This window comes from Macaca nemestrina, chromosome 11 (assembly GCF_043159975.1).
Source record: "Macaca nemestrina isolate mMacNem1 chromosome 11, mMacNem.hap1, whole genome shotgun sequence".
NCBI lineage: Eukaryota > Metazoa > Chordata > Mammalia > Primates > Cercopithecidae > Macaca > Macaca nemestrina.
The window spans coordinates 64,805,036-64,818,976 of NC_092135.1; the positions used below are offsets into that span (position 1 = coordinate 64,805,036).

Genomic DNA, 13,941 nt, shown 5'->3' on the forward strand with positions numbered 1-13,941 from the left:
TGACTTGACTAGGTCCTTATACCCAGGTTTTGGTCAAACGCCAGTCTAGAAGTTGCCATAAGGGTGTATTATATGTATGTTTAACATTTAAATCAGCAGACTTTGAGTAAAGCAGATTATTCTCCATAATTTGAGTGAGCTTCGTCTACTCAGTTCAAGACTTCTAGACCTCCAAGGAAGAAGGATGTGTAGGCCACATCTCTAATGCCACACAGCTCCTAATACATTGATTTGAAAAGTCTAGGTGCTATTTAGTATTTGTAAATAAATCATTGTATGATTTTTACCCAAAAATGAATAGTATTATTAATTGGTAAGAAGAAAGGTTTTTTAAGGTTTGAATAAGGGTGGCACAAGGGGAACCTATACAACATACAAAAAAGTTTGTTTGAAAACAGTGTAGAAACGATTACCTGCTGTGTTAGGCTGAATAATAGTCCCTAAAAATATCCATGTTCTAATTCCCAGAATCTGTGAATGTTACGTTATATAGGACTTTGCCGATGTGATTAAGAATTTTGAGATGGAGAGATATTCTTGGATTATCTCAGAAGCCCTACATGCACGCACAAATGCCTTATAAGAGGGAGACAGAAGGAAACTTTACCAGAGAGGACAAGGCAGAGAGAGGATGGAGCAGAGAGCAATTTGAAAATGTTGTGCTTCTGGCCTTGAAGGAAGGTGCCCTGAGCCAAGGAATACAAGGAATGAAGTTTTAGAAGCTGGGAAAGGTGAGGAAACAGATTCTTCCTAACAGCCTCTAGAAGGGGAATGGCCCTGCTAACCCCTTGCTCTTGGCTCCCTAAAACTCATTTGTACATCTGGCCTCCAAACTGTAAAACAATAAATTTCTTTTGTTTTAAGCCACTAAGTTTGTTCTAGAAGCAATGCTAAAACACCCACATTCCTGGTATAGAGGATTCACTCCCTGAACACTTAGAACAAGATTTGATTGGTTATGTGGGGTGGCAGAGGTTTGAGTACCAGTACTCTAGACTTTTCATAGTTTAAAATGCCTGGGTTTTATGCTGTGAGTCATGGGGAGAATTAGTAGTTTTTGCATGGGAAGTTAACTGGCCAAAGAATGTTCTAGTACATATTTTTCTGGTAGCAGAAAGAGAAAGCAAATGAACATTGAAGTCTTGATAAGCAACAGGACGAATCCATGTTTGGCTCGATAGGGACTTAGATAATAGTAGAAGTAACATAAAGGGGTAAAGTAATTGCTGAAAGGAATTCTCTACAGTTGGAATTATCATGATGACAACTTCTACTTTTGAATTAAATAACTGAGCATAAAGATCAAAAAAAATTTTTTAAGCTACAGTTGTTGGGAAGACTAGAGGAACCACAAATTCATTTGACATTCTACATGTAAAAATCCAGCAGAAACAGATATCTGAAATAAGCCTGATAAATTAAGGCTACACATGGATCCGTCTGCATGATTGAAGCCCAGACAACAGATAAGCTGTCTTAGAGAGACCAAAGGCACAAACAGAGGTTTCAAAGTTGATATAGAAGGTGAGAGGAATAACTAAAAATGAAGAACAGCTTGGGGAATATATCTTATAGTGGAGAGATTTTCTGCTGTATGATTTCTACTTCAGTCTGACAGCCTAGATGTACATCAGATTTCTTATGGTAAGAAACCGTATGCGTTTTATTTTTATGATTCCCTCCATTTAGGTCACAAATACTTTCAGACTTCCTAGTTTTAAGAACTCCACATCTGCTGGTATGAAGTATTTTCTTCTTCAGGCAGGGTCTTCAATGAACTATTATTTACTGTGCTGCTAATAAATTTTAGCTTGACTCAGTCAAAATTGTGAGCTAAAATGTTGGTCTTTGGTAATCTTAGTCTTACCATTTATGCCTTAGGAGCCCAAAGCTTATGCGTGTTGCTTAGATCCCTTTATGCAAACTTTTAGTCAGAGATTACTGTTAATGCTGTGTTGCTTCTCCCAATATCTTTGCATTTTGTTTGGAGCAAGTCACCTGTTGATCTTAATTTTAGAATTCAGGCAGACTATGGGGAAAAATCCAGTTTCTTCATTTCTTCTTTCTATTGTCTATTTTCTTTATTTGTTTTCCATTTTTCTCTTTTCCTTTCTACTTAATGGAATAAAAAATGGCATCTCCAACTTCCTCAGTCAAGACTCTGTAATTGGTCAAGTCAGGCAGCAGAAAGGTTGAGTTCAGATCTGGAGTCAACAGAAGACAGAGTGATGCTCCATTGACTATCATTCCATTTACTAAAATACAAGTTTTATTTTAATTGTGAAACTGCCAGTCGAGTAAGGTGCAAAATGAATCACCATGAAGTTGAGTGCATTTTTTGTATTCTTCTGCTTGAGCAAAAATAGAACAACAGATGGCCATAAATTTAGGGAAGCTTAATGAATTGGCAAGTTATGACATGAAGTAAGTTGGAATGGAGTAACTTAAATGTCTAACAAAGGAGAAAAATTCTTCAAAAATGTTTTTTTGGAAAACAGAACATATTATAATTTAGATTATCTGTTTTCTTTTATCATTCTTTCATTGATATGTTTAGTTTAAGATCAGTTTCAAATAAGCATACTGCCCCTCAGCTCTACAATTTTACCTTAAAGAGGCACAACCCTGTGTCCTTTGAAGCCAGAACCTTGGAAAGTTCAAGGTTTATAATAAACTTATCACAGACAAGGAGAGCCTCTAGGCAGAAAATATGTTCCCCAGAAAATAGGATTGAGGGCCAGACGCGGTGGCTCACGCCTGTAATCCCAGCACTTTGGGAGGCCCAGGCGGGCAGATCACAAGGTCAGGAGATCGAGACCATCCTGGCAAACAGGGTGAAACACCGTTTCTACTAAAAATACAAAAAAATTAGCCGGGCGTGGTGGCGGGTGCCTGTAGTCCCAGCTACTCTGGAGGCTGAGGCAGGAGAATGGTGTGAACCCAGGAGGCAGAGCTTGCAGTGAGCCGAGATCACACCACTGCACTCCAGCCTGGGTGACAGAGCCAGACTTTGTCTCAAAAAAAAAAAAAAAGGAGTGAGTCATGTATTCCTACTGAAGTTTGCTCTATATGCTAGAACAATTATAAAGTGGAGTAGTTTTATAAGTAAATGTGAGCTATATAGAAAAGATGAGAGAGCATTTTGGGTGAATTTGAGAGATTTGTGGGTAGCAGGAGCTTAATCCCTATTACCATATTTTTAAAATTATATTTTCTCACATTAAGAATGTATTTATTGACGGGATTCATCCAATACATACATAGACTGGAAGAATGCCTAATAGTTATTCTATAAAATATTTTTGGCAAGTTGTTGTACCTTCCTCCACAACCAACCAACAGCTGGTTTTTCAAATTGAGAATATACAGTATGAATATTAATAAAAAATTCTCAAAAACTGTTGGGGAATACTGAACTATTCATGAGACTATGCCAACTAGATGTTAACCCTTCCAATGGAAAGAATTCACAGGTGAATCAGTAGAGAACATTCTGATCTTTACATTAGGACTATAAGTTAATGCATTTATTTTAAGCGTAGACACTTTGCATTACTTAGAAATTAGGATGAGTGATTCAAATGCCTGGAAATTTACAAATCATTCTTCAAAATTATTTTTAAAACAAAAGCAATTAGGCTGCATCACAAAATAGTTCTTGTGGTTCTAAGAGCAGCACAAAAATGTAAGGACTATGAGCTTCGATAAGACAAGAACTACAAATTGTTTATAGAATACGGAGATTAGCTTGAATTTGTGAGAGTCAATTCAGTAACATAGCAAGGCTGGAATTCAAGTTATGGAAGGGTAAAGAGAAAATGCAAGCAAGTAATTGTGGACAGTCAGCTACATTGCACTTTCAATAAGCTTATCTTTTTTTTAAGAGAGGGAAGATTATCTTTTTTTAAAAAAGAGGGAAGATTTTTTTAAAAAGAGGGAAGATTATTGGTAAAATAAGATGTCACTCTATTTTAGATATGCTTAAGATGCCGAGAACACCCTCCTTGGTTGCAACTTGGGGAAGGAATTTTTTCCTCTTCATATACAACTTTCATTTTTATCTTGAGGCCTGTGTTTACACACATGCCAACTGTGTTAGGTGCAACAATTGTGAGTTTTGGTAACTCTTCTGTATCACTTCTGAATGTAGACACAGCATTTTATAAAATTTATAAAATTTACATCAGGACTATATGTTAATGCATTTATTTATAAATTTATAAAATACTGTGGCTACATTTTATAAATACTGTGGTTACATTCTTTTCATAAATACTGTGGTTTTATGTTTTATAAATACTGTGGTTACATTCCGAAGTGAAACTGAAGATATCCCAGCTCCAAAAAATGTTCTTGTCAGAATCTTAGACATGTACTTGACTATCCTCTAGAATTTTTAATAAACAAACATCAAAGTGTCATGTATACTCTCAATATTCTTCCCCCTACTAAGATATGGAGGCATTTATAATTTGGCTTTAAATGCCCAAACCCCAAAACTTTGTACAACACAACAGGATACTTATCAGATAATGACTTTCTAATTAACTATATTGGTTAGAAAAAAATTAAAATCTCTAATGAACCTACAGAAATAAAACGAGTAGTTAAGTTTAGCCTGAGAGTTTCCAAAAATCTTTTAACTTCTAAAATTAGAAGAAAGTAGAATCCTTGCTTCGCTCAACCTACAGGATCAGTTGGATTCAACTGTATGTGTTTTTTAAGCCTTATAACAACTTTTTCAATACACAGGGAAATGAAAACAGATTTTTAAAAGTATTTTTCTCTTTGATGTCTGGTTTAAAAGACAACAAGAAAATATCAATAAAGTTTAAATAACTAGGAATTGCTCAAAACTCTAAGGATGTTGGAATACCTAGAAAATATACTAAATAGATTTATTGTATTTAGGCAAAGCTGTTTTTAAGAGAAGATTTTAATTTATGTTATTCAATAAAGGATTCAAATAAAAACATGACCCTACAAATAAACCATCTAAAATATGTTTTTTATCTTTCACACTCATGGATCTGTCTAAAATTAATACAATATAATTTAAGAGTTCCTTACCAAACTGTCTTCATGACTTTGCAATCAGGACCAATAGAATTGTGTTCTATTCTTGTCTGTCATGTGTTATTTGTGTTCTAATTGGAAGTCAGTAATTTTCTCTGAAACTCAATGTTCTCATTTGAAAAATGGGAAGATAATATGTTTCCTCGAAAAAATTGTTGTGAGAATCTGTCTTAGCCTGCCCAGGCTGCCATAAGAAAATACCATAAACTGGGTGTCTTAAATAACAGAAATTTATTTTCTCACAGTTCTGAAGGCTTAAGTCTGAGACCAAAGTGTCAGCTTGGATCAGTTTTTAATAAGGTCTCTCTTCCTGGCTTTCAGTGACTGCCTTCTTGCTGTGTCCTCACATTGCCTTTCCTCTGTGTGCTTGCACTTCCGGTGTCTCTTCCTGTTCTTACAAAGACACTGGTCCTGTTGAATTAGGGCCCCATTTTGATTACCTCATTTATCCTCAGTTATCTCCTTAAAGGCAGTCTCTCCAAGTACAGTCATATTGAGGGGTAGTGCTTCAACCTGTGGATTTTAGGGCACACAATTTGGTCCATAACAGTTACTGAATCAGAATCTCTGATAATGGAACTTGGAAATCTACATTTTCAAAAACATCCTGAGAAATTCTTAGCCACACTGAAGTTTGAAATCAAAACTCTACAATTTATAAATGGGTGTTGGGGGCATATGATTTGCATTTTAATGGGCAAAGAAAATGATGACTGTCTTTCTTTCCCCTGCCCTTTATGGAATAGCTCCAGTTACCAATAGGAAGAAATATGGTATAATAGATAAAGTTCAAGATTTTCAACCGGGTATGGTGGCTCATGCCTGTAATTCCAGCACTTTGGGAGACCAAGGTGGGAGGATCACTTGAGATCAGGAGTTTGAGACCAGCCTAGCCACCAAGGTGAAGCCCCATCTCTACTAAAAATACAAAAATTAGCTGGGCATGGTGGCGGGCACCTGTAAACCCAGCTACTGGAGAGGCTGAGGCATAAGAATCCCTTGGACCCAGAAGGAAGAGGTTTTAGTGAGCTGAGATCACACCATTGCACTCTAGCCTGAGTGACAGAATGAGACTCTGTCAAAAAAAAAAGATTTTGAAGATGTAGGGGGTTCTGTCAGAGAAAAATTGCACTCGACAAGTTGAACAGGCAAGAAAGGATTTATGTAAGACTATCACTTTAGGGAAGAGAGATTGAAAGCATCTCTGCTGAAACAAAAGTTGGTAGAGCTGGTGGAAAAGTACTGGAGGACATTAGTGGGGAGGTGGTCAGTGTGACTAGGCCATTTGTGTTTACTAATTGACACTTACCGAAGTTGGGCTGCTACCTTCCCATAGAGACTGGGAGACAGGAATGCTATCTTTCTTGATTTTTTTAAAAAAATATTTTAATATGACTACATATTAGTTGTACGTTATTTATGGGTTACATGTGATGTTTTGACACAAGCCTCAGTGTCTAATGACCGCATCAGGGTAGGTCCTTGAGAAAACTTTTCGGGGTTGTAAAACTGGCAAGAAGCTGGGAGAGGATTCAGAGAGTCAAATAAATAATTTACAATTGAGAGTTTTCTAAAGTAGATATTCTGAGGGAGTCAGGGGTCAATAGTAAGAAGTCTGTGTAGAGTATAGTCAAGCTGCAGAAAATATTAAGGCATTCTTAGCCACTTTGAATACTATCTCTGTCACTAATCCTGTGAACTTGAACAGGTCATTTTCCTTTTATGACCTGGACAACGTGAGCTTTTGATTCAGGGCTTCTATTAAAATCACTAATGCTAAAATTCTGTTTCAAAGGCTGTTACTCAGCCACTAGTCACCATGATTGCCTTACTGATTTTTAAAATATCAAAATCATTTTGAAATTCTTTGTAAATGACCTCTGGTCCTTCTTGTGACTCCTAAACCTTCCCAAGATATAGTCAATGCTTCCAGGACCCTGCTTTAATACTAGGATTATGTCCATCTGATAGTAGTTGTTAAATATTCAGAATATCACTCTGGGATATTGCAATCTACTTCACAGTTATTTAGAAATTAATTCTAGTAAAAACACGGCATTAACAATAAATACTTCAATAGGACTTCAATATATCTTATTTTCCTAAGAATCTAGACTTACCACTGTAATTGCTATATGCTTCCAAACAATCTTGTATCAAATGTTTATTTTCCAAATTGTTTTTTAAAAAAACCTTTTCCCTTATTTTCAGTTAAAGTCAATTGATTTTGGCCCCATGTAAAATATACAGGAGATCACAAATGAATCAAAATATTAACTGTCTTTTAACATTTCTCAGTCTATTAAAGAATGGAAATAAGCAATTTATCTATAAAGTGCTGAGAGAATGCATGACTAATTCTGATCGTTGCTGGTGGACAGGTTAGACCTATGATGATTGGAAGAATTAAAAGCGTTTCTATTAAGGTACATTTGTGGATGGTTTGCTTGAATAGAAAAAGAAAATTTAAGAGACCCGTTAGAATTTTATTCAAATATTTAAAGATTGTTTTTTCATGTGGAAGAAGGATTAGACTCGTTTTGTATGGCCCCAAGGTTTAGAACAGGCTCAATGGGAAAATTACAGAGATATTTTGGGTTTAATGCAAGAAATATAATTTTTCAAATGAGAGCTTATTCAAAATCCTTGCTCTGGACTTCCACAACTCCTCTGCCAAACACTTTCAACAATGAATTATAGTCAGAAATTAATTCACTGGAATCTCACACCAAAATATAAGGTCCTGGGGAATAAAAGACTGCATGGGATTTAATTCAATAACTAGTGACTTTTTTTCCAGTTGATCTTGGATCTTATGTGTGTCAAGTGGATGAATTAATAAATAAAAGTGAGTTTCTTACAATAATGTGCCAACCCAGTCTGGAGGGCCCATTCATACATGTATTGTAGGAGAAATCTAAGCGTCTAATAATTGTTGAGACTAGATGATTTAGCACAGCCCAACAGAAGTAAGTGTTGTTAAAACACAATGCCCTAAAAGGTCCTGGTTGACATTGAGTGCATTAGAATCTGAACTTCAGCAACCAGGTAAGTTTACCCAGATCAGATATGTATAACAACACCAGGAGAAAGTCTTTAATTCAAGTCCTAATAAAGATACCAAAGCCTAGCTGAGAATAAATAAACAAATATTCAATAATGACTATTTGCTATGGATTTATTATGTAGTCAAATATAAATACTATAGTTAGGCTCCAGTATAAACTTGCTGTCTGTGTCTTCATGGGAATGGGCAAAATATCTCACCCCATCAAATTGAATAGTTGGTGTACTTCTTTATTCTTTAGAGTGGGCCTAGAGCAACTTCTCAAGCCTATTCAGGTGGCAACTAAAAATTAGAGTTGGCAATGAGATGAAAATTATTTTCAAGCTCTTATCTAAGGAAATACTCTATTGCTGATACAGTGTCTACTACTCTTTCAAATCTCGCTGTCTTTATCTGTCTCCCACTGTTACAAGCTTCTATGCTGGGATGATAATGTACTGAAATCGGGTTCTTTATCATTATTTCCAAATACTTTGAATATCTGCTAAAGGGATTCGTCAAAATTCACTTTAAAATCAATTATTGTTTTTACTAAGTGATTTATTATTTTAATGCACACACAGATTTCTGGTTTTCTGCTTAGGAACTATACCAATGTTTCTTAAAAATGTCACTCTCTTATTTGTCCATGCTGTTTTCATTTTGTTAAATGAGTCATTTTGTTAAATGAGTCTGTGGAGATGGAGGGATACATTAAACTTTTCTTACGAGAAGAAACATTTGGGCTCAAAAGTAAAAACGGATCCCTCACTGGTTAGAAGCATTGACTCAAAGGCATGCCTGGTTTCATGCCATTAATCTTCACTCTCCTGGGCCTCCAAACCCCATATGTGTCATTGCAACATTACATGGGCATTATGGTTCTACACATCCTTTTCTGTTGGGGATATTGCTTTTTTTTTTTTAAGCAGAAGTAGCAAAATGATGCTGATTCTTGTTTTTTCATAATTACTGATAATATTTTGTTTAAAATAATGAGAATCAGCCCTGCCACAACTTGGTCTTGAATGCTATCATCTTTATATCTAACCAGTCACCTTACATATCCAATATTCCAGCTGAGTATCACTTCCAGATATATTCAGCATAGTTACTCAATAGGAGTACTGAACAAAGACAAAAATGTCACCCAAACTGTATTTTCTCTCTGTGTTATGTGGAATTTGCCTGACTTTGGTCAGGATATATTTTGTCTATCAAGTTTTCTGCGTCTACTGTTTTTGTCACTCTGTCATGGAAGGAAATTAAGTTGATTTGACAGGATTTATTTTTCACAATGCCAAGGAGATTTTACCCAGTAACCCATGATTTTCTAGGTGCTTGAAAATTGATTTTTTGATGATATGTTTCAGTAAGTTTTCAACTAAGTAGTGATGATGACAGGTCTATAATTTCTAAAGTTATCTTTTTTTTTAAATCTTCCCAGAGTAGAAACAAGAAACACACTAAGGTAAGTACTGCATTTAGTCTTTTTAATATAGCAGAATGCCTAAGTCCTTTTTAAGTTCATAGATGTTGAGCTAATTGTTCTTTATTGACTTTGGCACAGTCTTGAAAAAATAATTAAGTCACCAGAATTTGCAGTTCAAAATGTGACCAGTTTATAACATTAGCCTTGCAGGCGAACCTTTATATCACACCCTGTATCTTCTCCAAATACCATATCATAACTGCCCTATATTTTAAGCTTTCAAACAAGATTTCTGAAACCTGCAGTATGAATACTGGCTAAGCACTGCAGTTATTTATATAATTTATGGTCATTTTTATGTATGAAAATTCATTGATTACAGATGTAAGATTTAATTCATTATATTAAAATGCATTTCTGCTATTGAATTCCTTTATGCAAAAAAATCAGAATTGTTCTTTGGTAGTATATCACTGAACCCCTTATGTATAAAAACCTCAGATTGGAATACAGAGCTCTTAGATGACCAAATAAGAATCAAGAGGTTAATTAGACTCTGCAATTATAGTCTAGGAAGAGAAAGACTTCACTCATTTGAAATAGTATATGGTTTACTATATGTAAAATAAAATAAAATAATCTCAGAAACTGTGGTCTCCTATAATTTGTAGAAGATGATAACTGATATCTCTAAGCACATTTTGGGTGCAAATAACTATACTTAAATACTGCTAATAAAAGCTAACATCCACTGATCACTTGCTTCATACCAAGCACTATCCTAAATTCTTCAGGTACATGATTTCATTCACTTTTTCATCTCACAACAGTATAGTTAGAACATGCTGTTATCATCCCAATTTTCAAGTGAAGAAACTAATGTTTAGATATGTTAAATAATGCATCTAATGTCATATACTAGTGTTTGAGTAGGAATTTGAAGCCAGTTGGTTTGAATCTGGACTCCATGTTCATGATCATTATCCAAAAATGTCAACTGTCCCAAACCCTCACAAATGACTTTGAATTAAATATTAGGTTTATATGTGTGGAACCTGAGGCACAGTGATAATTAAAGTGTAGCTCAGCCATATAGTGACCTCTTGGTCACTATGGGTCTTTGGGTTAAAACATACCTTTAAGAATATGTAGGAAAAAGTGATAATAGCTAACTCAGCAGCATTCGTTAATTCATCTGCAACAGATTAACCTGTTCCAAAATAATGAGATAATCTGATTCTGATGGGAAACAGAGCAGACAAATTCTTCTAGAACCCAACCTGTTTCCATGTGGGTGTATCCAGGAAGTCAGGATTATTTGGAGAAACCTGGCAGGTCTCTAGGCAGACAAAAGGGAACATCTGGTAGGGATTGGGACATCTAGAAAAAAAGGTAAGATTTTCCTTGAAAAAACCACTTCTCTCATAATTGTTTTCTACACATACATGCTTCTCTTTAGATAGTTTCTGACAGGACGCTCTTTTCTTTCTCTCTCCCCATTTCCTTTAAATAATATACATTAAATTAGCATAGAATCACAGCATCATCAACAAATTCGGGCTAGCACTTAGTGACAGACACTGCTGCTAGACTCTAGTTATTCATTTGTTTTTCTAACTAAGAGAAACAATTTTATCTGGGGCAGCAATGTGCCCAGGGAAAAAAATAGTTAATCTCTCAGACTCAAAGCACATAAGTTTGGCTATATAATATATTTCTGGACACTGAAAGATAGGGACTTCTGAGGAAGAAATTTAACAAAAACAGCATCACCCAAAGAAAGCATTTGGGCAATTCTGCTTTCTTCCTTCCTTCCATTGAGTCTGGTCAGAGAGGACTGGCCAGGGACAAAGCCATGACCCTCGGGGATACAGGAGCATGAGCCTGCAGATAACAGCCCCACTCTGAATGAGCATTCAGGCACATAGACCAGGGCTGGTTGTTGCAAACCCTTCAGCAGCTGCCTCCTGGCACAACTGCCCACTAACATGCAATCTACCAGACAAATGGAAGCTCTTCTTACCCCACTTCTCAGACACACCAACAAGGGTTCTGAATTCTAAAAACAGCAACAAACATTCACATTGTTACATATGAAATGCTCTCCTGCATCTTTCTGTCTCAGAGATAACAGCTGTCCCTCCTCCACTCTCCCCTCACTCACCCCCAGACACCCCCCTAAACAATTTCTGTGCCAAGATGAAGAGGATGCCCCGGGCTATGGGGGCTTCTGGCCTTGAAGGCTGCTGCAGTGGTACCGGGGCACAGGGTAGGTGAGACACAGCAGAGATCCTGGCCTAGGTCCCTGGCCTCTCCTCCTGCAGGTGGCATTTGCTTATACAAGGAGAACAACCTTGTTCATTTTCCCAACAATGTGGCACCGTATTTTGCTTTCCTTTCCACTTCTTTCTGGCAGCCTTCTCCCACTGTTTCCAGATGATCACTAGCCAGGCGAGGCCCGCCTTGGCTTGCTCTGTCTTCCCTGCTAGTGCATTTTCTCCTAAAAAGCTCCTTTAACCTGTCCAGATCCACTCGTTTGACCTTTCTGGTTGTCTGTCCTACCTGCTTGGGGTTCTTCATGTTGATGAGTCCTTCCATGTCTTTGCACTTTTGCCTGTAGTCATTTTCTTCATTTTAATTCTCATCTGAGTCTGGATTTCTTCTTTTTGGGGTAAGCCCCATCTCCACCTTCTTCTCCTTGTTCTTCTTCTTCCATGGCCTTCTGCTTCTCAGCCTGGAGCTGTGTGTCGACCTCCTAAGGGCTCCTTTACTTCCTGGCTTTTGTGGCCTCCCATCCTCCCTCCTTTAGGCATTGCAGCTCTGGCAACTGCAGCAGCACCACCTGGATTTAACCTAATGTGTATTTTCCCCAAGAGACTACAATGGTGTCTCATCCTGAGCATCTTCGTGACATCCACCAGGGATTGTAGATTGTCAATCTTCATTATCCATATCAGTGTCTCAAAATAGGACCCAGAACATTTGATGTCACCCCTCAGACCAGGGGTCCAGAACACATAAGGGTAAAGAAGTGGAAGTTTTGGAAAAGTCAGACTGTTTCACGCTTTCTACTATGGCCATTACACTTAGAGAATAAACTGTGTGTGAGAGAGAGAGAGAGATATATATATGTTTTCTTCTTTTTTAAAAAAACTGTATTAGTCCACTTTTACACTGCTATAAACAATACTTGAGACTGGGAAATTTATAAAGAAAGAGGTAATTGATGCACAGTTACACATGGCTGGGAGGCCTAAGGAAACTTAGAATCATGGCAGAAGGAGAAGGGGAAGCAAGGCACATCTTACATGGTGGCAGGTGAGAGCAGGAGCACAGGGGAAACTGCCACTCTAAAACCACCAGATCTCATGAGAACTCACTCACTGTCAGGAGAACAGCATGAAGGAAGCCACCCCAGTGATCCAATCACCTCCCTCCAGGTCCCTCCTTGATACATGGGAATTACAGTGTGCGATGAGATTTGGGTGGGGACACAGGGCCAAACCATATGAGAGACAACAGTCTTGGCGTGGTAAGACCCACTTTTGTAGTTTTTGCTGCCACACTATAAGCAGGACATCCATATTTTCATGTCATCCAACTGCACCCCTCTCAGTCTCAATGTCATGTCTTTATTGAATAAAGATGTAATTTTAATTTTATTTTTGTTATTGTTTTTCATTGCTCAAGGAAAAAATCTTATAAATGGTTTTCTCCTTACTGAGAAAATTTTAGCAATATCTGATTCTATCTACTGTCATGTCTCAGATGAGCTGATATTTGTGTTATATAACCAATTACCAAGTTGCAATTTCCCTTTAATTTTTGTGTGTTGGAGGGTGGAGAGGAGAGGCACCAGAGGTTGGATCCCTTTGCATTCAACATGTACAAAAATTCTCTTCATTAGGAAGCCTATTTTAATTTATTTTATCATGACAGACATTTATCAGTATACATTCTACACTTCCTGATCACTGTTTTCATGATTTTTAACGACATGTTTTTGTCAGTTGTTTTCTTGTGGTAAAATATGCATAACATGGAATTTACAATTTTAAACATGTTTAAGTATACACTGTCCCCAGCTTACTGGTTTGATTGAATGATTTTTCAAATTTATGGTGGTGTAAAAGTGGCATGCATTTAGTAGAAACTGTACTTCAAATTTTGAATTTGTACCATATAACCATTTTGCATTGCACTTTCAGTAGAGTATTCAATAAATGACATGATGTATTCTACACTGTATTTTAAGATAGGCTTAGCTGCTTTTGCCTTCTGCAGGCTAATGTAAGTATACCGAACATGTTTAAGGTAAGCTAGGCTAAATTGTAATGATCTGTGGGCAAGGTGTATTAGATGCATTTTTAATTTATGATATTTTCAA

At 36.7% G+C, this 13,941-nt stretch overlaps 1 pseudogene; it reads right to left on the reverse strand.

Annotated features, from left to right (window-relative positions):
- Positions 1-11,912: 11,912 nt before the first annotated feature.
- LOC112426968 (28 kDa heat- and acid-stable phosphoprotein pseudogene) lies at positions 11,913-12,367 on the reverse strand (annotated as a pseudogene).
- Between the last annotated feature and the right edge of the window lie 1,574 nt (positions 12,368-13,941).